This window comes from Sorex araneus, chromosome 8 (assembly GCF_027595985.1).
Source record: "Sorex araneus isolate mSorAra2 chromosome 8, mSorAra2.pri, whole genome shotgun sequence".
NCBI classification, from domain to species: Eukaryota; Metazoa; Chordata; class Mammalia; order Eulipotyphla; family Soricidae; genus Sorex; species Sorex araneus.
Window position 1 is genome coordinate 56,703,475 of NC_073309.1, and position 23,283 is coordinate 56,726,757.

Sequence of the window (23,283 nt, forward strand, 5' to 3'; positions counted from 1 at the left end):
TCCTTTACATTGTTAAACACATGATACTACTCAGTTTTTAATTCTCAGATAACATTTTCTCTCATTGATTGTAGCCATTTGAAAAGGTGAAGTCAGGGAAGTTGCTGATACATGGATCGCTCTGGAGAGTGTCATGCTGAGTGAAGTGAGCAGGGAAAGGGCAGACACAGAAGAATGGTGCTCATTTGTAGGACTTAAACATTGTAGAAGAATAATGAGTAGGAACTATTAATCACTGTCACTGTCATCCCGTTGCTCATTGATCTGTTCGAGCGGGCACCAGTAACGTCTCTCAGTGAGAGACTTATTGTTACTGTTTTTGGCATATCCAATACACCACGGGTAGCTTGCCAGGCTCTGCCGTGCGGGCGCGATACTCTCGGTAGCTTGCCGGGCTCTCTGAGAGAGGCGGAGGAATGGAACACGGTCGGCCGCATGAAAGGCGAATGCCCTACCACTGTGCTATCACTCCAGCCCAGAAACTATTAATATGTTTAATATATTTATAATGTATTATAATTTATCATTACAATTTATAATTATTATAAATTAATTCCAAGGGCAGGAGAACTGGTCATTAGAAGGCAGCTTGCCAAGGTGAGGGAGTTAGGACAGGGAAGGGACCGCCTGGATCCCCCACAGGCACTGCTTTCAGCCATCCGGTCTCTACCTTGTTGATGATATGTTTGGGGATTCTCTTTGAGGTGAGAGAGCTTTGGAGACATTGCCTCAGAAGCAAAGAACAGTGCCAAAAGGGGCACCATCTCCCCATAATTATTGCTCCTCTATTAAGAGCATTTCTGCTTGACTCACTTCTATTCCTCTTTTTGAATGGGAGTTATGTTATTGAATCACCTGCCATCCTTTTGTTTCACTCATTGTAGTGCTTCCCTGGCTCATCAGCTCCCCACAGATACTCACAATTCCGTATTCTTGCGTTAAACTTCTTTGTGCTGCACTTCTCCAGCTTTGTTTCAAAGTCTGTCACTAACCCCTCCCCCCCCCACTCGCTAGTGGTTCCTCTCCCCTATATCAATTCCTATCAATTCCATGGAATTGTAAAGAAAGGTTGTTGATTAGTGCCTGGTGCTCTATCTGCTACTCTTTCCCAGTCTGTCAGTAGGGAATGTCTGGCCCCAAACGCACCAGTAGAAGCTCAGGACAGTAACTCAGACAACCACTATGACAGTCGTAGGGGGACGTGGTCAGTTTGGATGTGACCTGAGGTAAGGTGATATACATGACACCTTTTCAGTAGCTGTAGCCTTTAAGGAAAAAAGAAAAGGAGAAAAGGAGAAAGGCCTGCTATAGTGATAGGCAAGGGGTGGGTGGGAGGGAAACTGGGGACTTTGATAAGGGGAAGGGGACCCAGGTGAAGGAACGGATCATTATACATCTGAAACTAAATCATGAAGAACTTTGTAACTTGATAATTCACAGTGATTTGATGTTTTAAAGAAAAAACCATTTTTTCTCATTGAGTTTATGATATCTAAATGCCATGTAATAAATGCTTTCTCAGTATTACAATTTGGGTGGGAATGGTAGTACTGTTATCAGAGAGGAGTATTAAAGTTAAGTTAAATTAGATCACTGTATCACTGTCATCCCGTTGCTCATCGATTTGCTTGAGCGAGCACCAGCAATGTCTCCATTGTGAGACTTGTTACTGTTTTTTGGCATATCAAATACGTCACAGGTAGCTTGCCAGGCTCTGCCATGCGGGCAGGATACTCTCAGTAGCTTGCCAGGCTCTCCGAGAGGGATGGAGGAATCAAATCCAGGTCAGCCTCATGCAAGGCAAACACCCTACCTGCTGTGCTATCGCTCTAGCCCCAGTTAAATTAGATGGCACTTTTAAATATGTTGCATATATTATGGTCTATGCAACTTTCTCTGGTATTACATACTTCTAATGTCTAGTAGATTTTGCTTTTCTTTACCTAAAAGTCATCTAAGTTTTGTTCTTTAGTGGGCGAGGGGACATCCATCAATGTTAAGTGGTACTCCGGGCTTTGCACTCATGAATCAACTTATGGCAGTGCTCAGGGACCACATGGGATATCAGGGATCGAATTTGGACAGATGCATACAAGGCAAGCACCTTACCCCCCATACTATCCCTCCAACTCCATAAGTTTTGTCTTTTTTTACTTTTGTTTGGGGCCACACTTATGGGTGCTCAAGGCTTACTCTTCATTCTGTGCTCATGAATCACTCCTATGAGCACAGCAGGACCCAGGGTAAGGTAAGTGATCTACCTGCTCTGTCATCTCTCTGGCCCTGAGTTTTGTGTTATTTTTGTCAAAATATGTTAATAAGCTTATTTGTGTCTGTGTGTACTAGTACCAGTAGATTTTGCTATACAATGATACATGATAGCCTTTGCAGACTTTTTGTATTATATACATCATATCCCTAAGCTTACTGTTTTGTTTGTTTTGGATTTGTGGTGGTCTCCCCCAAGCAGTGCCCAGGAAGCTCAGGAGCTCCTCCATGTTATTCTCAGCCACCTGGGCTGCTGTTGTGATGTTGGAGCCTAAGAATGTGATGGTGTTCAGCTCTTCAGTGCTGGCTGAATGCCCCGTGTCCCCTCTCTGCATCCCACGGGCGCTGTAGTGAAGTGTTCGTATGGGAACTGATGGTCCCCATGCTGCCAGGAGATGGTCTAGACTTGCCCCTCTTTCCTCACTGGGGACACTTTCCATAACGAATCCCATCTGGGATACCCACAGCCATGTCCTTGTCTGCTCTTATTTAGATCTTCCTTGTGCTTCTTTTCAGGTGTGGGTTTGTGTGTGCATTTCTCCCTCTGGGTTTTAAAGCCCCTTTGTTTTTTCTTTTGAGTGGGGCCCTCCCAAACTGTCCTTGGGGACTATCTGGTGCTGAGGGTCAAGCTCAAGCAGAGCCCCTTTCTTTATCTGACTGGGCAGTCAGGCTGACACACATTCTCATTGCTCTTTCATTTTCCTTTTCTTTTTTTCCTTTTTGGGTCACACCTGGCGATGCACAGGGGTTACTCCTGGCTTTGCACTCAGGGGACCATATGGGATGCTGGGAATTGAACCCAGGTTGGCTATAACTCCAACCTCTTACCTTTTTTTTACATTTATGTTTTGGTTCTTGGATCACACCTGGTGGTGCTCAGGGCTTACTTGTAGCTCTGCACTCGGTGAACGCTCCTGGCAGGGTTTGGAGGACAATATGGGATGACAGGGATTGAACCCAGGTTTACCACATGCAAGGCAAATGCCTTCCTTACCTGCTGTACTACTGCTCTGGCCCCTCATTTTACTTTAAATTTTAAGAATTTTTAGTTCTTCTCCTGGTCTCACAAAAATCCACATAACTTTGTGCACTTTTCTCAACCATGGTGACTCAGCAGAAGTTAGAGCCTGGGATTTGGGGACCATATGGGATCCAGGGATCAAAACCAAAGAGTTGACTCTGCATGGCAAGCACCCTACCTGCTGTACTATCTCACCAGCCCCAGAACTGAAAGTTTTATTTGTTTATTTGTTTGTTTTGGGTCAGATCCAGTAGTGCTCAGGGATTCCTCCTGGTGGTACTCTGGGAACTCTGTGGTGCTGGAGATTGAACCCAAGTGCCTTGCCCATTATACTGTCTCCATGGCCTCTCAAATTACTATTATTATGTAATTGATTGCTCAGAGAACTTTGAAGATACTGTAATAGGACAAATTTCTAAGTTTACAGAATTAAAAATCATTTCTTATATTGAAAATACATAGAAATTTTCATTGTTTCTTTTTGGTTTTGGACATGGCACACCAGCAGTGATGGGGATCACTCCTGAGTCAGGGTGCCGGAAATTGAACCTAGACTGGCCATATTACATGCAAAACAAAAACGCCTTACCACTTATTGTTCCTCCAGATCCACATAGAACTTTATAAAAATTAATTTATTTTTAGTGTTTTGGTCATACCTAGCAGTGGTCAGGGTTAACTCCTGGCTTTGTGCTCAGGGATCACTCCTGACAGGCTCAAGGGACCATATGTGATGCCAGGGATTGAACTGGGTTGACTGCATGCAAGGCAAGTGCCCTTCCCATTGTACTATTGGTCCAGCTCCTCCCCCCTCCCCCCCTGCCCCATGCCCCAGTCTTTGAAACATAATTAGTCTCGTTTCTTTCTGGCAGAAGGATAATCACCTGTGAAGATTTTAGTCAGCCCCAAGTGCTAGGGAGAAATTCTGAGTGCTGCTAGGGTAGAGAGGTGAGGAAAGCAACATGGCCACGAAGCCAAAAGGAAGGTGCTGGAGAATTCTGGGGAGGCATCAGACAGGCCACCAATATAAGTAGATATGTGAATATATTGAATGTGTTTATTCAGTATGAATGTTTTAATATAGTAAAACAACGGGATTCAAAATGAGGGTGACTGTCAGTGATCTTTACTTAATTTAGAATCTTTTATTTAAAATGCACTTGGGTTGGGCCAGAGCGATATGCTTTGCATGCAGCCAACCCAGGTTCAATCCCTGGCATCCCATATGGTCCCCCGAGCACTGCCAGGAGTGATTTCTGAGTGCAGGGCCAGGAGTGACCCCTGAGCATTGCCACCTGTGACCCAAACAGTCAAAAAAAAATGCAGTTGGGTTGAAGTGATACAGCAGGTAGGGTGTTTGCCTTTACATGCCCAACCAGTGTTCAATCCCAGCATCCCATGTAGTCCCCTGATCCCTTAGTGCAGAGCCAGGAGTAAGCCCTGAGCACTGCTGGATATAGCCCCTTTCCCCCCAGTATGCGTCTGAGCCAGGTCAGCATTACCGAGGCAAAACCCTGGACTCTCAAGCATAGTAGATGCAGCTGAGGAGAGCAGGCATCCCGCACTGCAGCATGCAGCCATGGCGTTCTCAGACCCCTGCAGTTTATTGCCTGCCCAGTCAGCCAAGAATCACCGGTGGGGTATTGAGGTCTTGGAGGAATAAATGCATATATACATAACCCATACCTGTTTACATGCATGTGTAAAATGGACTTAAGCAGTGAATATATTAATATCAATAATACACCAAAATATTACTTATTCCCAACTTAGTTGTATTTTTATTTGAATCTTTGATCTTTTACCATATTAAAATTTCCCCCCCATATTAAAATTTTTTCCTAACAAATTCTGTAAAGCAATCTCCCCTTTATGTTTCATTTTCATTTCACCTGTATTAAAATAAGTGTGTACTTTCACATTCCTTTTTTTTTCCCTTTTGAGGCAGGTTGCCATATGCAGTGGTACTAGGACTTTTGGGATTGGATGCCCTATCAGTGGAGAAACAAAAAACATTGGACTCTGTAAACTGCAGCTCAGGGGGCCTACTGCCCATGTCAACAGCTTTGGGAAGGACCTGGGGCCTGGGGTGTAGCTCAGAGGGTAGAATAGCAAGGCCAGGAAGGATCCCTGGCATTGCAGGAGCAGGGCCTCACCCTTGGGCCCTAGTGCTGAGCCCTGCCCAGTTATCAGATTACCTGGAGTCACCCCCATGTCTGCAAAGTGGACAGGAAAATTCCCTGTAGAAGTTCAGGGACCGAGCTGCAAAGGTCCACAGGTGCCTCAGGCAGCAGGTGCGCTTTCCCCTGGAGATCTCTCCGGCCCGCGGAGAGACAACAGTGGAAAGCGCTCCTAATTTGGTGGATTCTGTGAGGGTCCCGATCTGAAATAAGACTAGTGAGGTTAGTAAACAGGGGGCCCAAGACGACACATGCCGATCAAGGGCAACTTTATTAACTGCCACACTGGCTTTATACTTTTCTTAGCAGGGGGTTGGTACATAAGTTGTCAATCATCAGGGAAGTGTCTTCTCAGACCAAATAAGGAAAGGTTCGGGGTGTATTAGGTGGGCTTACAACATTCTTCAAGAGTAGATTGAGAAATAGTGGGGAGGGGAAGGCAAGGGTCTATCTGGCAGGAGCATCTGGCAGGAGGAATGCACAAGGTAGAGGAAGGTATTCTACTTAATGGGGGGCTTAATGGCGTCTCTTAGTTAACTGCCCTGGGCTACTTTTACCTCTTGAGTTTGGCTATTTCCTTTGTCACAAGGGCACCTTTGCCTCAGGTCAAGCAAAGCTGGTAATGGAATTTTCCGGTTTGTCCAGGGTAAAGGTTTCGGGGTCCTCTTTTGTTCAGGGTCCTGGCAGTCCCCAACATCTCCCCCCTTTTTCTATAATAATAATGAGCGAGTGGGTGGAGTGCCTGTCTTAGGTTACTTGGTGGGCTCCCAGTTCTGGACATGGCAGTGACCAAAACAGGTTAGAAAAAATGTGTGCACGACTCTAGGTGGTGCCATGTTCGCACCCAGATACTGGCACGAAGCTATCCCCGTCTTAGGCATTTCCACAGCCGGGAACAGAGTGAGCGGGGGCGGTATGCCAGGTGCTCAGGTGCTCGAACTCCGCAAAGCTCAGGGGCTGAAGTGTGGGCTTTTCCAAGCTATCCAGCCCTTCGGGGTCGTGTTGGGAGAGCTGCTGATAGTGGACCTGTACTGAATGTTTGGTTGCCTCATCAACCTGGTTCTTATTGAAATTTGTGAGCCGGCGGAATGCCCATGGGCCAAAGGAAACTAGCAGTAAGAACCCAATGAAGGGTCCAAGGAGGCTAGGCAACAGGGTCGAGAGCCAGGGTGAGGTGGAGAACCAATTTTTATACCAAGATTCCTCCTGGTCTCTCAATCTTTTCCTTTCCTCTAAGCTTTCTTCCACTCATCTAATGCTATCCTTAACTAGCCCAAGCTTATCTATAAAGAAACAGCATTCCTCCTAAAGAGCGGCACACACTCCCCCCTCTCTCAAAAAGGCCAGGTCAGGGCCGTGACTGTTAAGGTGGACGACCTCAGCCAGAGAGCCAACAGTGTCAGTTAGGTAGTTAAGGCCCTGTTTAAGTTCGCGGACATCAGCCTCCACAGCAAGGGACAGTTGGTGGAAGTTTTCCTAGAGGAGACAAGGGAGTAGATGCCCGTATCGGCGCCTGGAGCACCCAGACTGAGAAGGAGGGCAAAGGTGATGGCAGTAACAGGCTCACGTCGGTGGCACAGGAGAGAGGAAGAAGAGGAGAAGGGCAGGGCATCCGCAGGGCGAACCGTGAGGCGTGGCAAAAGCAGAACCAAAATGCAGTAATCTCTATGTGCCAGGAAGGCAGATGTAACAATGTGAGGAGTCAGGCCAGAGGAACAGGCGAAGTAGGTATCAGCGGGGGCCACGACTTAGGAAGGATAGAAGGTGGCATTAACGCGGAGGGAGGAATTGGATATAACAAGAGTCTGATTGCAAACGGGTACTAAATCATACGGGGGAGCATATTGGGCCCCAATAGGCAAAGTCCGGATCCCACCACATGTCCCAAAGTCAATCGGTGCGTGGGCCCCACTTCCCAGCGGACTTCGTTGGTGTCAGAGACGTTCAATGGAGAGCCGAGGACAGCAATGCCTTTCTAGAATGGCGGTTGAGAGGAGTAGCAGATCCAGCATTGGTCATAGGCGGGGTCGGTGATGGCGGCAGCAGAGGCGTTGACCATATCCAGGATGGGCTGAGAAGAGGGTGCTGGACCCGCAGGCAGAGTAGGACGGAAGAAGGATGTGGGTGGCGGGGTCCCGGAGGGCGCCGGTGGGTAGCGACGGGGGGTAGGGGGGCGATGATGGTGAAGGGCGTTATTGGGGCCCATGGAAATAGGGCGTGAGGAGAGGGCAGTTTTTAGAAGGCGAAGGGAGAAGGTGAAGCCTTTATCGTAGCCGAGGTGATACAGGCGAAGAGCCCAGGGCAAAGTATTGGACCAGGGATGCCGTTAGCCAGCAGAAGTGAATTGGATGGTGAGGAAATTTCACGCACGGTTGCAATCGACAGAGGGCCTGTGAGGTGCTCATCGGATCGTGATAAAGTCCCAGGGGGAGGAAGGTTTCCTATAGGTGTCGCCCGTGGTCTCACAGCCCCAGGTGGCACAAAAAAAAAATCGGGGCGATTGCCACAAGTGCGGGCAAGAGAGGGGTCATGTTGCAGCCTATGGCGGCCGCCAGGGCAAACGTAGATGGGGTCAGAAAGAAGTTTCTGGCGGTGGCGGCGGGCGGAGCAGCCAGAAATGACGCTATGGCCAGGAACGGCTTTGGGCGCTCGACCGCCAGCGTAATCCGGGAGAGACCAGGAACTGCTGGGCATTGGGAGGGCGCAGAGGTCAACCCAGAGCTCGGGCCAGGGTGCAGTGGGAGACAATGTGGAAGTGGAGTTGACAACATCGCCCGCTTCATTAAGGACTTGCCAAGTAAAATTGAAAATCTGGGAGGAAACAAGGGAGGTACCCAAAAAAAGGAGGGGGGCTAAAAATCAGAAGGAGATGGGGAAAGGGGAGATAAGGGGGCAGGGGAGGTGGAAGCATGAGCCCCGTCATGGTGGACAGGAGAATCGGGCGTCACGGCGTCCTGGACAGGGTCAGCGAGGTCGCGAACCGCAGCAGTCGGGTCGGCAGGACCTTGTGGGTTGTGGAGTCTGGGTCAGTACCAGGGGGATGAAGTTTACTCCAGATGAAGCCATAGCAGGACCAGGAGTACATTAGTAGGTGTCATCTGTTAAAATATAAGCATAGACTTTTCCTCCTACAAGGAGGTTTCCCACTATTTCTTTTTTGTGTGTTCTAATGAAATATAAGAATCAATTGTTTCCCAAGCCCTTTCTCATTCAAAAAGTTGCAAGAACCAGATACTTGGAAGAGTCAAAAAACTGGATTAGCAAGTCTTATCTGCTGGGCAAAAGTGTGATTAGAATTCACTGTTGAGGAGGGTCTGCATTTTCCAGTCTGACTGGGGCAGAGCTGGGAATGCTGGGGGGGGGGTGGGTAGATCCAGGGAAATCTTTAAAAACTCTCACTCCTTATGACCCTGAGCTAAGTAGCTTAAAAAAAATTTTTTTTTTTATCTCAAATCAAATAAAACACTGGTAGGACAAGTTTTGCAACCAATTTTAGAACTCAAAAAAACTCATGTTTTAACTAAACCATTACTCTTCGAACCTGTTTTTACTACAATTATTTCAGCTCACATTCTAATAATCCAATGCAGATGTATAAGTACATTGACACAACAGCATAAGACCTTTAAACCATCAATTTTCATGAAACATGAGTAAATCTTCTTTGGCTTAAGTTCAACAGTTTTTGTACCTTAGTTCAAATCATGAGCTTTCTAACTTTATCAATTCCACAATACAAGCATGCTGTCAAACACAGAAAGAGCCCTTCGGGTATTTATATATATATATATATATATATATATATATATATATATATATATATATATTTTAACCAAACTTCGATAATAGCATAGAAAAAAAAAATTTTGACTATCAAATGTCTACGGAAACACAAGTAACTTTGTTTATTTTGAGGGTTTCTGACCTTTGTTGTTTGAAAAACAGCTAAATTCCTCATTAAAATTAGCAGAGGCTTATAAGATAAACCTTGCACTCTGAATTCCCAATTCACTTTTAGATTTCTGGCTCTAGTTCTGTAGCTTTTTCTAGATAGTACAGATACTGGAATTCAAAAGAATTTCAACTGGTAATAACTATTAATGTTCTTCCAATAAGAATTTTAGACTAAAAATTTCAATTTCGTTGCAGGCGCCACATTCTAATTAGAAATCTTTGTTTAAACCTGGTCTAACAGGTTCCAAAATCACATAGATCCTTTAAATTGCTGAACTGCATATCACTCTGATCTCTTGAGATGATCCTGTTTTCCCCAGGCCTAATTTTTCCCACTGATTTTCACTCTGGCTCCAGCACTCAATTGTTCCACATAGAGAGACAGACAGACAGACAAACAGACAGACAATAAGTTCACTAAAAGCACCACATGTCCATGTGCACACATCTGCAGTTGATCTATCGATCTGACCCTTCAGAAATGTCAGGGAAAAAACTGATAGACTGAGAAAGGAAGGAACAAGTCCCCAGGGCAAAGTTAAGCCCTGTCGGCCGATTGGGAACATTGCTCCCCATTTCTCTGCCTGACCAGCCAGTTTCCTTGCTTGTGAAAAACGGGTCAAGAAAGCGCTTTTGTTGATATAAGCCGGCAAAACAATCCATGACAAAGTTGTTGAAACCTAAGTTGTCAGATGTTACAATTTTAAGATCAAGACTACTTCTGAGGCAGATAGACCACCTTAACGACACACTTTTTCATTCCTGATATTATTAAACACTCAACCACATGATCTTGCATTTTCCTGACTTCTCTGCTGATAATAATAAGCATAACTAAGAGAAATATAATGAGACAAATATACACACACACTAAGGGCACACGCACAAATCACACTCCTGCACTCGCTCGGACCGGTCCTCTTTCACGCGGGTGCGCACCCCACGCACCACATTCACACAGAAATTCTTAAACCTGCCCTATGGGCGTCCACATTACTTTTGGTCTTGTCCCCCTGACAATGGGGTTGCTACAATGTACATCGGGCTCTTTCTAATAAGAAGCTAGCAATCTAGAGGCAAAAGGGGTGGGGCGGGGGGAGTGATCTTCAGGATGCAAGGGAATTGAGAAAAAGCAGTCTTTTAAATTGAGTACTGTCTTACACATTTCTGAAGGAATGGCTGCTGGGGACGGCAGTCCAGGTTGAAGTACCCCAAAAAATGATCATGGTATTATTTACTGCTCATAGATCCCGTAGTAGTCACCAACTGCCAGTTTTCATTTGGTGTGTTCCAGGGAGAGGGGGTGGCAATATAAAAGCTATCTGTATAAAGATTAAAGGGTTGAGGGGTCGAGGCAAATAATTTGGACACGGCAGCAAGTTCAAAACCAAGGAAAAGCTGGGGAGGGTGCATTTGTATTATCCTAGGAAATGCGGAAACCCCTGTGTTACAGCGTCTTAGTCAGACGCTGCGCAGCCGAGTGAAGCAGGTCAGCGGCTGCACCGGCCAAGAGGATGTCGTCCATGTAATGAACAAAGTAAAAGGAGGGATAAAAGAGCGCAAAAAGGGTAAATTATGAAAGTGGCAAAGGGTAGGGCTATTGGCCATGCCTTGGGGCAGGACTTTCCAATGGAAGCGAGGGCTGGGGCCCAGCACAGTTTGTGATAGGGAGAGAAAAGGCAAACCGTTTGCAATCCTCTGGGTGGAGGGGAATGGAGAAAAGGCAATTCTTAAGAATAAGGACAATCTTACAGCTGCCGTGGGGAATAGCCGATGGGCAAGGGCGGCCAGGCTGGGTGGCGTCTATGGGGATCATAGTTTTATTTATTTCCCGGAGGTCATGGAGGAGCCTCCAGCTACCGGATTTCCTTTTTATCACAAAAATGGGGGTGGGGTGCCGGGCTGTTCCTGTACTAACAACTTGGCGGCCTGTAATTTTTCAATGGGAAGGGGCCCTTGGTGTCAATTAGTAAAAAGCCCATTTGTGAGAGAATATCCCTGCCCCAGAGATTGACAGGGAGCCCAGGCAGAACATAAGGGCATACAGTCCCGGATTTGCCCTCCTCGGTGCGCCAATCAAGTGCGGACAAACTTAACATAGGGTTTTGGGATTGGCCTGTACCCTGAAGGTGAGTCAGCGAGGAGGTGAGGGGCCACTCTTTTGGCCAGTCTTTTTTGGCAATGATTGTTACATCTGCACCAGTGTCAATCAGACCCGAAAGCTCCTTCCCGTTGATTTCTAAAGTCATCATGCCCTTGTCCGGGGGCAGGGATTCGGGTCTCGAAGGGTGGGGATCAGAAGCAACAGTAGGAAGGTCCGAGAGGGATTGGGCGTGAGAGGCGGCATGGGAACAGCCCCTGGAGACCACCTCTAAGCGCTCTTGGGCCGTGCTAATAATCTGGGCCGAACGGGGGTTGTCGTGGGCACTAGTGATAATGGATTTGAGGAGCGACCAGTATTGGAGCATAAATCTTTTGTCAGCCTCCGAACCTTTAGAAGCAAAAAAGGAAGTGAGCTCAGAGCCTACCCGCTCTCAAGAAACACAATTGATCATGGGACAAGGAACAACAAACCTGGGACAAATCTTGTGAACAAAAGGGAGGGACTTTAAAATAACCCTATTCCTAACCTCGATATGTCTGTCACATAAGTCTTCCTGAATGCCTTCAATAAATTCAGGTTCCTGACTGATTCCTGACCCCATCTTTAAGAGGGGTGAATGGGACGGCAGTGAAAAGGTACCTTATTAGACTAACCCAGCTCTGCGTCACCCCTAGGGGGCTTACCTGACGCCTTATGAGTGGCTCCGGACTCGTCGCCGCTTTGCCGTCCGATCGGGTGGCCTAACTCACGAACCCACGCTGGGCGCCAGTTGCGCTTTCCCCTGGAGATCTCTCCGGCCCGCGGAGAGACAACAGTGGAAAGCGCTCCTAATTTGGTGGATTCTGTGAGGGTCCCGATCTGAAATAAGACTAGTGAGGTTAGTAAACAGGGGGCCCAAGACGACACATGCCGATCAAGGGCAACTTTATTAACTGCCACACTGGCTTTATACTTTTCTTAGCAGGGGGTTGGTACATAAGTTGTCAATCATCAGGGAAGTGTCTTCTCAGACCAAATAAGGAAAGGTTCGGGGTGTATTAGGTGGGCTTACAACATTCTTCAAGAGTAGATTGAGAAATAGTGGGGAGGGGAAGGCAAGGGTCTATCTGGCAGGAGCATCTGGCAGGAGGAATGCACAAGGTAGAGGAAGGTATTCTACTTAATGGGGGGCTTAATGGCGTCTCTTAGTTAACTGCCCTGGGCTACTTTTACCTCTTGAGTTTGGCTATTTCCTTTGTCACAAGGGCACCTTTGCCTCAGGTCAAGCAAAGCTGGTAATGGAATTTTCCGGTTTGTCCAGGGTAAAGGTTTCGGGGTCCTCTTTTGTTCAGGGTCCTGGCAGTCCCCAACAAGCAGGTAGATTCTTCTCTGGAATCAAGTTCCCTGAGGTACAGTGACTGGCTGGAGTGCTCAGAGCAGGCCGAGGGTCAAGTTGGAGTTTCCTCCTAGCTCAGGGCCTGCTCCAGGGCCCTCTTCTCTTCCTCCCTGGACTCTGGAAGAAACTACATTTCCCAGAGGGCAGTACAGGGACATGATACCCAGAAGCCAAGGAGATGGGCTATGGGGAGAGAAAGTGTGATATCTACCAGACAGATGAGGTTGGACGCTAGAGGAACTTCTCTTAGATCCATCCCTCCATAACTTTGTTGCAGGGACAAGAAAGAGTGAGGAGAAAGATTGGGATGGAGGTGACATTCAGCTTGCGTACAAGCTGACACCTGAGTGGTGACATTTTTCTGTATGGAGTGAGGGTTCCAGGCTGAAGGTCTTGAGGTTCACAGCTTACCTGTCCCCTGGATGGAGCAATTTTGTCTTCCCATATCTTAGCATATTTGGTTCTGGCCCCACCAACCCCGATTCAAACATGAAGCGTGCAATCAGTCACTACTTCTCTGTTGTTTTGATTTTTCAGCCACACCGAGTCCTGCTCAAGCCTTCTCCTAGCTCTACTCAGGCCACTGTATATAGTGCTGGGGGTTGAATCTGCAAGGCAAGGGATTTATCCCCATGCTCTCTCTCTGAAGCCAGAAAAACACAGCAAAGATGGAATTATTTTTGGAGTGGTCCTGGAACAATTTATGATCAACAGGCACTGCAGTGACAAGTCCTTTTTAAAGGAGAAATGGGAATCAAGTAGAAGAAACATGGAGAAATTCACGGAGGAGCTGGTGATCATTTCTTTAAGCCCACTGCCTTGGTAAGTGAGGGAGTGAGGGGCATGCCTAGTCAGACAGGGTGTCTGCATGATAGGAAGGGGGCCAGTTGTAACCCGGCTATTAGTCAGGACACACTCATTCTTACCACAGTGAATGCTCCCTCAGGATAAGCTAGAATAAAAGAAATTTTATAGACATTTCTTCTGTGGTGCAGAATAGATTATGTACACACAGCACCAGCATGTGCACTGACTTATGTTGGGGAGAGGATGGGAAGACTGAACAAGAAACTATCCACTGACAGAACCTCCAGGGGGACAAATGATTTGTTAAGAGCTAGTTCTGCCCTCAAAGCCTTGGACTGCTTTTTCTTTCTTTATAAAGATATTTTTAACTTTTATTTGGGAAGCTATACTCTGGCAGATTAAGCCAGAATTTTTAAAAAAATGTATGAGGGCTGGAGTGATTGTACCGCTGAAGGGCTTTTGCCCTATATGTGGCTGAACTGGTTTCAAACCCTGATACCCCATATGGTTCTCTGAGTTTGGCAGGAGTGATCCTAGAGCACCACTGGGAATTGCCCAAAACCTAAATTAAATGAATTAATTAAATCAAATTGTGTGGGAGCTCACAGTTAGAGATAGTGACTGTTTGTCTCACAACAGATATGGTGTGACAGTGCCAGGGCTTCATGCTTGTGTGAATAGTTCACGTCTGGATGCAGTCAAAAAACCTTTTTTTTTTTTTTTTTTTTGCTTTTTGGGTCACACCTGGCGATGCATAGGGGTTACTCCTGGCTTTGCACTCAGGAATTACTCCTGGCGGTGCTCAGGGGACCATATGGGATGCTGGGAATCGAACCCGGGTCGGCCGCGTGCAAGGCAAACGCCCTACCCGCTGTGCTATCGCTCCAGCCCCTCAAAAAACCTTTTATTCCCTAAGAATATGCCCTTACAAGAAGTCATAGTACATCTAAGGCAACAGTTGTCAGTGGGAACCCCAACAGTGAAGAACATGAGGACACCCTCCTGGACTTCCCAAGACTCCTCACTGGAGGCAGAAGTAGGTGAGTGCAACCAGTTTGGACTCTGGGACGGTGATCTCTCTGTCTCTTCTTGGGTAGAATGTCACTGAGTCTCTCCCCACTGCTCACAAGAAATGAAGGTAAAGATAGTGGAGTCGACATTTCTTCTACTCCCTGCCAAGTGAAGAAAGTTTTTCTGGTCAAGGAGACAAAATGCATTTCCTGTTCATTATCCAGGAAGGAAACTGCTGTAGGCCAGGAGAGGAAGGCGTTTGTGTGGAGAATTTGTGTCTGTGCTCATTAGAGATACTGGTCTGCAATCCTCTTTTGTTGTGATGTCTCTGTCTGCTTTTGGTATTAGGATAATGTTTGCTTCATAGAAACTATTTGAGAGTATTTTTTTTTCTTCAATTTCCTGAAAGAGCCTGAAAAGGACTTGTAGTAGGCCTTCTGTAAAGGTGAAAGAATTCACTAGCGAATCCATCTGGACCTGGGCTTCTGCTTTGGGAGAGACTTTTGATTGCCATTTGATTTCTTTGATTGTGATTGGTCTGTTTAGGTTTTCCATATATTATTGATTTAGCTTTGGGAGGTTAGAGGAATCCAAGCATTTATTTTAAATTTATCATAAATATGAATTTATCTCCCAGCTCCACAGTGACAGACACCTCCAGATTCCAGAGAGGATCCTTTCAGGGTCCCTTTATCAAGGTGTCCTTGGGGTGGGACCAGTAAATTTCTCCTTTGAGATCTCCTTTGAAGCTGTTACTCGTCACTACAACATAGTGGGCCACATCGGGGGGAGAAGTAGAGAGACTCCCAGGGTGTTCAGGTATTGCTGCCAGTTAAAGTTCATCTGAGCAAAAGGGAATGTCCTGCCACAGAGGCAGGGTGGTGGGGGGGTGGGAGGGATGCTGGAAAATGGGTGGTGGAGAATGGGCACTGGTGGAGGGATGGACACTCGACCCTTGTATGACTGAAACACAAGCACAAACGTTTGTAAGTCTGTAACTGTACCTCATGGTGATTCACTAATAAAAAATTTGAAAAAAAAACACTCATCTGAGAAGGCACAATGATGAGAGGATCTTGTGCCAGAAAGGCTTCTTTTGGGCCTCAGACGTGTGTGCACCAGAACATTTACTTGGGGTGAAGCCTATCACCTGCCCCACCTGTTGCAGGTCCTTCAGCAACAAGACCAACCTGTGCACTCATGAGAGAATCCACACAGGAGAGAAGCCCTACATATGTGTGCTCCGTCAGAGATGCTTCCGCCAGTCCTCTACCCATCACCGCAGCCTGAGGACTCACCAGAGACTGCCTTCAAAAGTGGTCCCCTGCCATAGACTTTCTCATCCACACATGGCTCTGAGGTGACCAGCCACAGTCTCTCCTTTTTTTCAAGCATCCGTTCCTGCTGGTTCATAGAAGCCAGTAGAATTAAATCAAATGACAGAAGTGGCAGCTCAGTGTCCAGCATGCCACACCATTATGAGTAGCAGCAGTGACCTCTTGCATTGTGTTCCTAACTGCCTGATTTGTAAACTGCACTTATCACAGCTGCCTATTTCTCGAAACAACTTAATGTATGTGGGCCCAGAGTCCACTGCAAGTCTAGAACATTCACTTTACTGATTGGCAGGGAACACTAGCTTCCTTCATGGGAGCCATTAAATCCTAAAAAAAAAAAAGAATCTTCTTGGCTTTAGTTTTCCCACTGTGACTTACCTTGTTATTTATTGTTTGTGATATCCACCACATTTTCCAGGATCTGTTCACCTTTCTTCAGTCTTGTTTCTATTTTTCATACTTAGTGAACTTTGTTTTAGGCCAAGCCTCAAGGCTTAGGAACTCTTTGCTCAAGGAACACTCCTGGCAGGGCTTGAGGGATCATATGCAGTGCCAGGTGTTGGCCTCATGCAAGGCAGCTACCCTCCCACTGTGCTGTTAAGTCCTGGGATGGGAATTTTAACAAGTATCATACTGGGGAGTGGGGAGTGGAAGTGACAGCACCAAATGACCCCAGACTGCTCCTTACTCCAGGTGGTCAGTCCAGGTCTTTTAGCCTTCTCTCCAGTTTTCTCACAGATTTTAACTGGTAAATATGAATGAGCACAGGGCCAGAGCAATAGTACATTGTTAGGGCATTTGCCTTGCATGCAGCCAACCTGGGTTTCAATACCCGGCATCCCAGTGGTCCCCCAAGCACTGCCAGAAGTAATTACTGAGTGTAAAGTCAGGAGTAACCCCTGAGTATTGCTGGGTGTGACCCAAAAAGTGGGGGAAAAAATGCACACCTTTATAAAGAATTCAAGACGATTACATTTCCTAAAACCAAAACCCTGCACACACTTCCCCATCCACATTCTTTTAATTTGCCATTGGTGACTATTTCCAGACTCCATGCTGGTCCTGCAATGTAAGTTCAAAGTGTGGGTGTGTTTGGTGGCCAAGAACAAAGCCAGCAATGGAGGGAAGGAGGGAGGGGAAGGAGGGAAGTAAGGGGGAGCAGGGCTACAGGCTGGCTGGTAATCAGTGGCCATTTATTTCATTTCACAGCATTAATTAGTTATATAGAAATTGTGAAGGTTGGAGGTACACATAGGTGGGGTTGAAGATTATAACAACAAACAGATGTGAAGTCCCTCCTTAGAGTGAATTTCTTTTAGGGGATTAACGCAGGGACAAAATCTCATTGGGGGTTCAGCACCCTAGGTTACTAGGAGATCCGCTCAAGGGCAGGATTCCATCTAAGGGTGTATTGCTTTCTCCTTTACTTAGCAATCCATTTTAACTATCCCCTTACTGCACCGTAGCACTGTTGTCCCGTTGTTCGTCTATTTGCTCGAGCAGGCACCAGTAACGTCTCCATTGTGAGACTTGTTACTGTTTTTGGCATATCAAATACGCCACGGGTAGCTTGCCAGGCTCTCCAAGAGGGATGGAGTAATCAAACCCGGGTTGGCGGCGTGCAAGGCAAATAAATGCCCTACCCACTATATTATTCAGTCCTAATCCATTTTATCAATCATATTTACTAATATTTCTAGTCATTTTGTATGAACACAGTAAGATATATTAAGTTTAAAGAGTGGCTCTTCCTGGGGAAATCTCATTACATATCCCAGACTAGTCCTCAGGCCAGGTTAGTCTTTTCTAACCCCAGCAGGGTCTGTCAGTTACTTTTTTGGTCATGGCAGACTTTGTTCCATGAATGTGCTCTTAACTTACTATATTTCTTAATGGTGCTTAGCTTGTCCCTTTTTGACAGGGTAGCTTACTGCTTGCCCTGGGTCCATACAAGTCCCTCAGTGGGACCCTCCTTTTGCGAGTGTTAGGAACTAAGAGCAACAGAGGCTTAAGTCAAGTAAGTATGATGGATGTCGAGGAGTAAGTATTATTCAGGGTCAGTTAATTCACATGTTACCAAAGCATAGCATCAACTCTTCCTGTGTCTATCCAAAATGGACATTGCTAAACTATGCAAAGGAAATAAAAGAAAGAAAAGCTATATAGGACTATTAGTGCCTGATGGAATTGGGTGTGCCTCAGGAGCATGGTGGTGGGAGTAACTCAGTAAACAAACTCCCTGCGGGAGGAGCAAGGACAGAATCATGAAATTCGTTGATCATCGATTTTCGAGCAGGCTCAGTAACCTCTCCATTTGTCCTATCGCTGAGATTTTAGAAGCCTCTCTCCACTCGGCCTTCCCAACAATGCTACATTGGAGGCTCTGAGTGAGATCCAGTTTGTTACTGGCTTTAGCATATGAATACACCATGGGAAGCTTGCAAGGCTGTCCCGTGTGGGCAGGAATCCCTCAGTAGCTTCAGTAGCTTCTCAGTAGCTTCCAGGGGGAGAAGTAGGTCATAAGATATCTCTCGGCCACTTCGTGGCCTGGCGCTTCTGGGAGCTTGCTTTTAAGTCTCTGGATATTGGCCGTTGATGGGATTACACGCACCTGGGTTCCTGTGCCGAATACCTTCATGCGTGAGGCTTATCCGTGTGGAGAGGGGCCTTGAGCATGGACAAACCAGTGTTGTTCAACACAGCATGGCTCAGGGTTGCCCCTCTTGAGATATGGATGGCAGTGACTGTGATTAGGGCCCCCACCAAGTCATAGTGGGCATTGGGAGCACCTAGACCAGGCCCTTATCCCAGACTGAACTGCATGTGGTTGGGATGGGCCAAGAGGCAGCCCTGTAGCATAATGTGGTAAGTTGCAAATTTCTTGAGCTAGTGAAGTCCTTCAGCAGTGGGAAGGACAGAAATGCCTTCCTAGCTGCCTTGGGCCCTCATTGGCACCAGACTTTTCCATTCATGAAAAGCTACAGAGTATCTTCAAATGTAAGGAGTCCATAATAATGGACAGGGGCTGGAGCGATAGCAAAGCGGGTAGGGCATTTGCCTTGCATGTGGCCGACCCGGGTTCGATTCTCAGCATCCCATATGGTCCCCTAAGCACTGCCAGGAGGAATTCCTGAGTGCAGAGCAGGAGGAACCCTGTGCATCACTGGGTGTGACCCAAAAAGCAAAAAATAATATAATGGTCAAAAAATGTGAGAAGTGGGTTGCAGGTGAGACACACCTCACCACCAGCAGTTTGTCTGCACTGGAGTAGGCCTGATAATGGGATAGCTCTTAATGACAAACCAGATTATTTCTCACCAGGAAATTCATGTCAGAGAAAAGCCTCATAAGTGTAGAGAATATGGGAAACACTTTCCTTGCAAAACGTACTTTGTTTGACTTTGGCAAGTTCACAGTTGAGAGAAGCCATATAAATGCATTGAATAAAGAAAGTCTTTTATCCAGAAATCTGATCTCATTCAGCACGTAGTTGCAATGGAAAAAGTCCTCTGACTGCACCGAGTGTAGGAAGTCCATTATTCAGAAATCTGTTTTGATTTAACACCGCAGAGTTCACACTAATGTGATCCTCACAGATGCTGTGAATGTGGGGGATCTTTTAGCAAGAACACTGGTCAACTCTGGCACAAGGTTGCTCACAAGAGAGCAAGGCCTGTGAGTGCTCAGAAAGCTGTAAAACTAGCTTCATTCAACATTGGACAGTTCACAGTGGAGCAAGACCTTATTACCAGCCTGGGTTCGATCCCTGGCATCCTGTATGGTTCCCCCAAGCACTGCCAAGAGTAATCCCTGAGCATTGCTGGATGTGACCTAAAAAGCAAAAAAAAGTCTGTCCTTATACCAATACCGAAGGATTCAAGTTGGAGAAAGGCCCTTTTGAGTACAGTGAGTATGGGAAGTCTGTTGTTTGTTTGGGGGTCACACCCACTCTGGAATTACTCCTGGCTGAACTGGGTAGGGAGAGGGTGGAGGGGGAGGAATTATATGGGATGCTGGGGATCCCATATAATCCCAACCAGGTTGGCTCGTGCAAGGCAAGCACCATACCCACTATACTATCTAACTCTATGGTTGTGGGAAATCTTTTAATCCAAAATCTGTCCTCATTCAACACTAGCGAGTTCACCTAGGGAAAAGGCCATTGATTGCCGTTGGTTGCAACAGTGCGGGAAATCGTTTAGCTGCAATAAAAACCTCTTCCCCTATGAGACAGTTCATACAGGAGAATGGACCTTATGAGTATAATGAATGTGGGGAATATTTTAGAACCCAGAGCTGCTTCAACCATTGCAGGGTTCATGTGTAGATAATCAGTGAAGCCCTACTTTCTCTCCTTGCTCCATTTCCCAGAGGTGGGGGAGAGCTTCGGGGATGGAAGGTGACTACATTACCCAGAGGCCTCTGGGCTGCGATGGCCGCTCTATAAAGGGCGTTCCCGGAGGCAGGGGCGGGACCCTTCGGGAACTTCCGGTGCGGGCACTTTTGCTGCCGTTCTAGGAAGGACCCTTAAAAGAGGTCCCGCGGATCAGGGTAAGTCGGGGTGACGGCAGCAGGCGGACGGCACGCGAGAGTCACCGTTTTGCCTTGAGCAAACCTGGGCACTGTCGCCACGCAGGTTGGTGGGGATGCTGCCGCCGCCTCCAGGCTGCCCTGACGCGCCGTCGTGGGTCACGTGTTCCCACCTCTCCACTCCAAGTGTGGAGAATGTGGAAACACTTTCCTTGCAAAACGTACCTTGTTTGACTTTGGCAAGTTCACGGTGGAGAGAAGCCATACAAATGCATTGAATAAAAAAAGTCTTTTAGCCAGAAATCTGACCTCACAGCCCGCGGGGTCTGGGAGAGAACTCCAGCTGGTGACAGGAGCGACTGCAGTGTCTTTAAATGCCGGAGTTCGCGGGTGGGGGGGGGGGGGGGCGTCGGGCGCGCCGTGTGGTTCCGGCCCCTGGGAGGTGTGTTTGGTTTGGGGACAGTACTCGGAGGACCTTATGTGGTGTCAAGGACCGAACCTTGCTCACTGCACTATCTTCCGCCCTGGAGCGTTTCATGAAGCGGGACCGGCTACAGTTCCTGCTGTTGCTGAAGTTGCTGGTAGAGCCAGGTGCGGGAGGACGGAGACAGAAGGTGGTCTCAGGGGTCCCCGCAGAAGAAAACGGGCGGAGTCTGGTGGTTCTTGGTCTGAGGCGTCCCAGCTATCGCCGGGACCTGCCGGGCTGGTTCGGGAAAGGGACCGTTTCAGAGACCTGGACTGCAGGAGACCCTAGGTCAGCCCTCCAGGAAGCGAGCAGGCTGAGATTGAGTTCAGGGAGTTACTATGAGAGGCCTAGGGTGAAAGCAAGGTCTGGGTAGCCTCTGTTTCCTTAGTTTGGTTTTTTTTTTTGGGGGGGGGGGTCACACCCGGCAATGCACAGGGGTTACTCCTGGCTCATGCACTCAGGAATCACTCCTGGCACTGCTTGGGGACAGTGTGGGATACTGGGAATCAAACCTGGGTGGGCCACGTGCAAGGCAAACGCCCTACAGCACAGCCCCATCCCTTGGTGTGTTTTCATAGGTGCTACCTCCTGTGTGCCCACACTGTGCGTGTGTGTATTTGCGGTCACTCCTGGTGGGGCTTGAGTACCCTGTTTGGTGGCAGGATGAAACCACTCTGTCCGCTGCACTATTTCTCTGGCCCTTGCCAGGAAAGCTTTGAAGGTGGAGTCTCAGGGTCAGCTTGGACATCCTGACCTCCAGACTCTCATCAATTTCCCATCATGCCCCACTCTCGCTTCCTTGAGCCTACCAGTGCTTTGAACTGATCACTACTTGTGGGGCTTGCTGGATTGTTCCAGCAAGACATTAGTTTTTAATTTTGCGAAGGGAAATTGTTTTGGCGGGGGGAGACAGGAAGGACAGTGAAGAGAAGTACCAATAAAGTGAAAAAAGGGAATGACATAAACCACACTGAGGTATCAGATTCCAGAGTGTTTCCTGCAACACTATTTCTGCAACCCATTTTTTAAATTTTATTTTTTGTTTTTAAATGAATCACCGTGAGGTACAGTTATAGAGTTACAAGCTTTTGTGCTTACATTTCAGTCATACAATTATTGAGTACCCATCCCTCCACCAGTGCCTATTCTCCACCACCAATGATCCCAGTATCCCTCCCACCACCACCACCCCACCCCACCCCGCCCCCCACTGCCTCCGTGGCAAGGCATTCCCTTTCGCTCTCTCTCCTTTTGGGTGTTGTAGTTTGCAATAGAGGTATTGAGTGGCCATTATCTTCAGTCTATAGTCTACTTTCAGCACACATCTCCCATCCCGAGTGGGCCCTCCAAGCACCCTTTACTTGGTGGCCCTGTCTCTATCTGAGCTGCCTTTTCCCCCAGCATGTGAGGCCGGCTTCCAAGCCATGGAGCAATCCTCCTGGTACTCATCTCTACTATTCTCCCATTTCTGCAACCCATTTCTTTTTTTTTTTTTTTTTGGTTTTTGGTTTTTGGGTCACACCCGGCGATGCACAGGGGTTACTCCTGGCTCTTCACTCAGGAATTATCCCTGGCAGTGCTCAGGGGACCATATGGGATGCTGGGATTTGAACCCGGGTCAGACGCGTGCAAGGCAAACGCCCTACCCGCTGTGCTATCGCTCCAGCCCCTCTGCAACCCATTTCTGATGTGCCTTTTTATATTTAGGTGCTGGTGTGTGTGTGTGGGGGGGGGGGGTGTTTTAAGGTCACACCCCACTGTGCTCACGGCTTTGTTCTGTCTCTGTGTTCAGAGATGACTCCTAGCAGGTTGTGGGAACCATATGTGATGCTAGGAATTGTATGTGAGTCAGCCACATGCAAGAAAAGCACCCTACCCCATGCTACTCAGCAATGCTCCCATGTGGGACGGAGATCGAATCCAGGAGTCCCACATGCAGATTATGTGCTCCAGCCCATTGAACCATTTCTCTCGTCCTAGTATTTAGTTTTAATATTTTCAGGACATGGGGGGTTATACTTGGCTATATTCAGGATTTATTCCTAGCTCTGTGCTTATGGATACCTCCTGGTGGTGCTGGGGAATCTAACAGGCTGATCATGTGCAATGCAAGTGCCTTACTCCTGTGCTGTCTCTCCAGCCCTTTTGTTTTTATTTGGGGTCACATCCAGCTATACTAAGGACTTACTCCTGGTACCGTATTCAGGGATCAACTCCTGGCAGTACTCTG

General features: G+C 47.3%; 1 protein-coding gene across 16 annotated transcripts in view; it reads left to right on the forward strand.

Moving 5' to 3' along the window:
- The window catches only part of LOC105943292 (zinc finger protein 134-like), a 46,777-nt gene that overhangs the window by 20,909 nt on the left and 2,585 nt on the right, over positions 1 to 23,283 (forward strand). For 7 of the 16 annotated variants that reach the window (XR_008631227.1, XR_008631228.1, XR_008631229.1 and 4 more), the window contains 3 exons: positions 13,440 to 13,724; positions 14,626 to 14,749; positions 15,889 to 19,070. The exons of 1 other annotated variant lie outside the window; for it this stretch is intronic. The gene's annotated coding sequence lies outside the window, so the exon portion shown is untranslated. Of the gene's footprint in view, positions 1 to 1,353; positions 5,584 to 12,883; positions 13,725 to 14,625; positions 14,750 to 15,888; positions 19,071 to 19,235; positions 20,609 to 23,283 lie in introns of those variants that run through there. 8 more of the 16 variants (XR_008631237.1, XR_008631236.1, XR_008631232.1 and 5 more) reach the window with 7 other exon arrangements.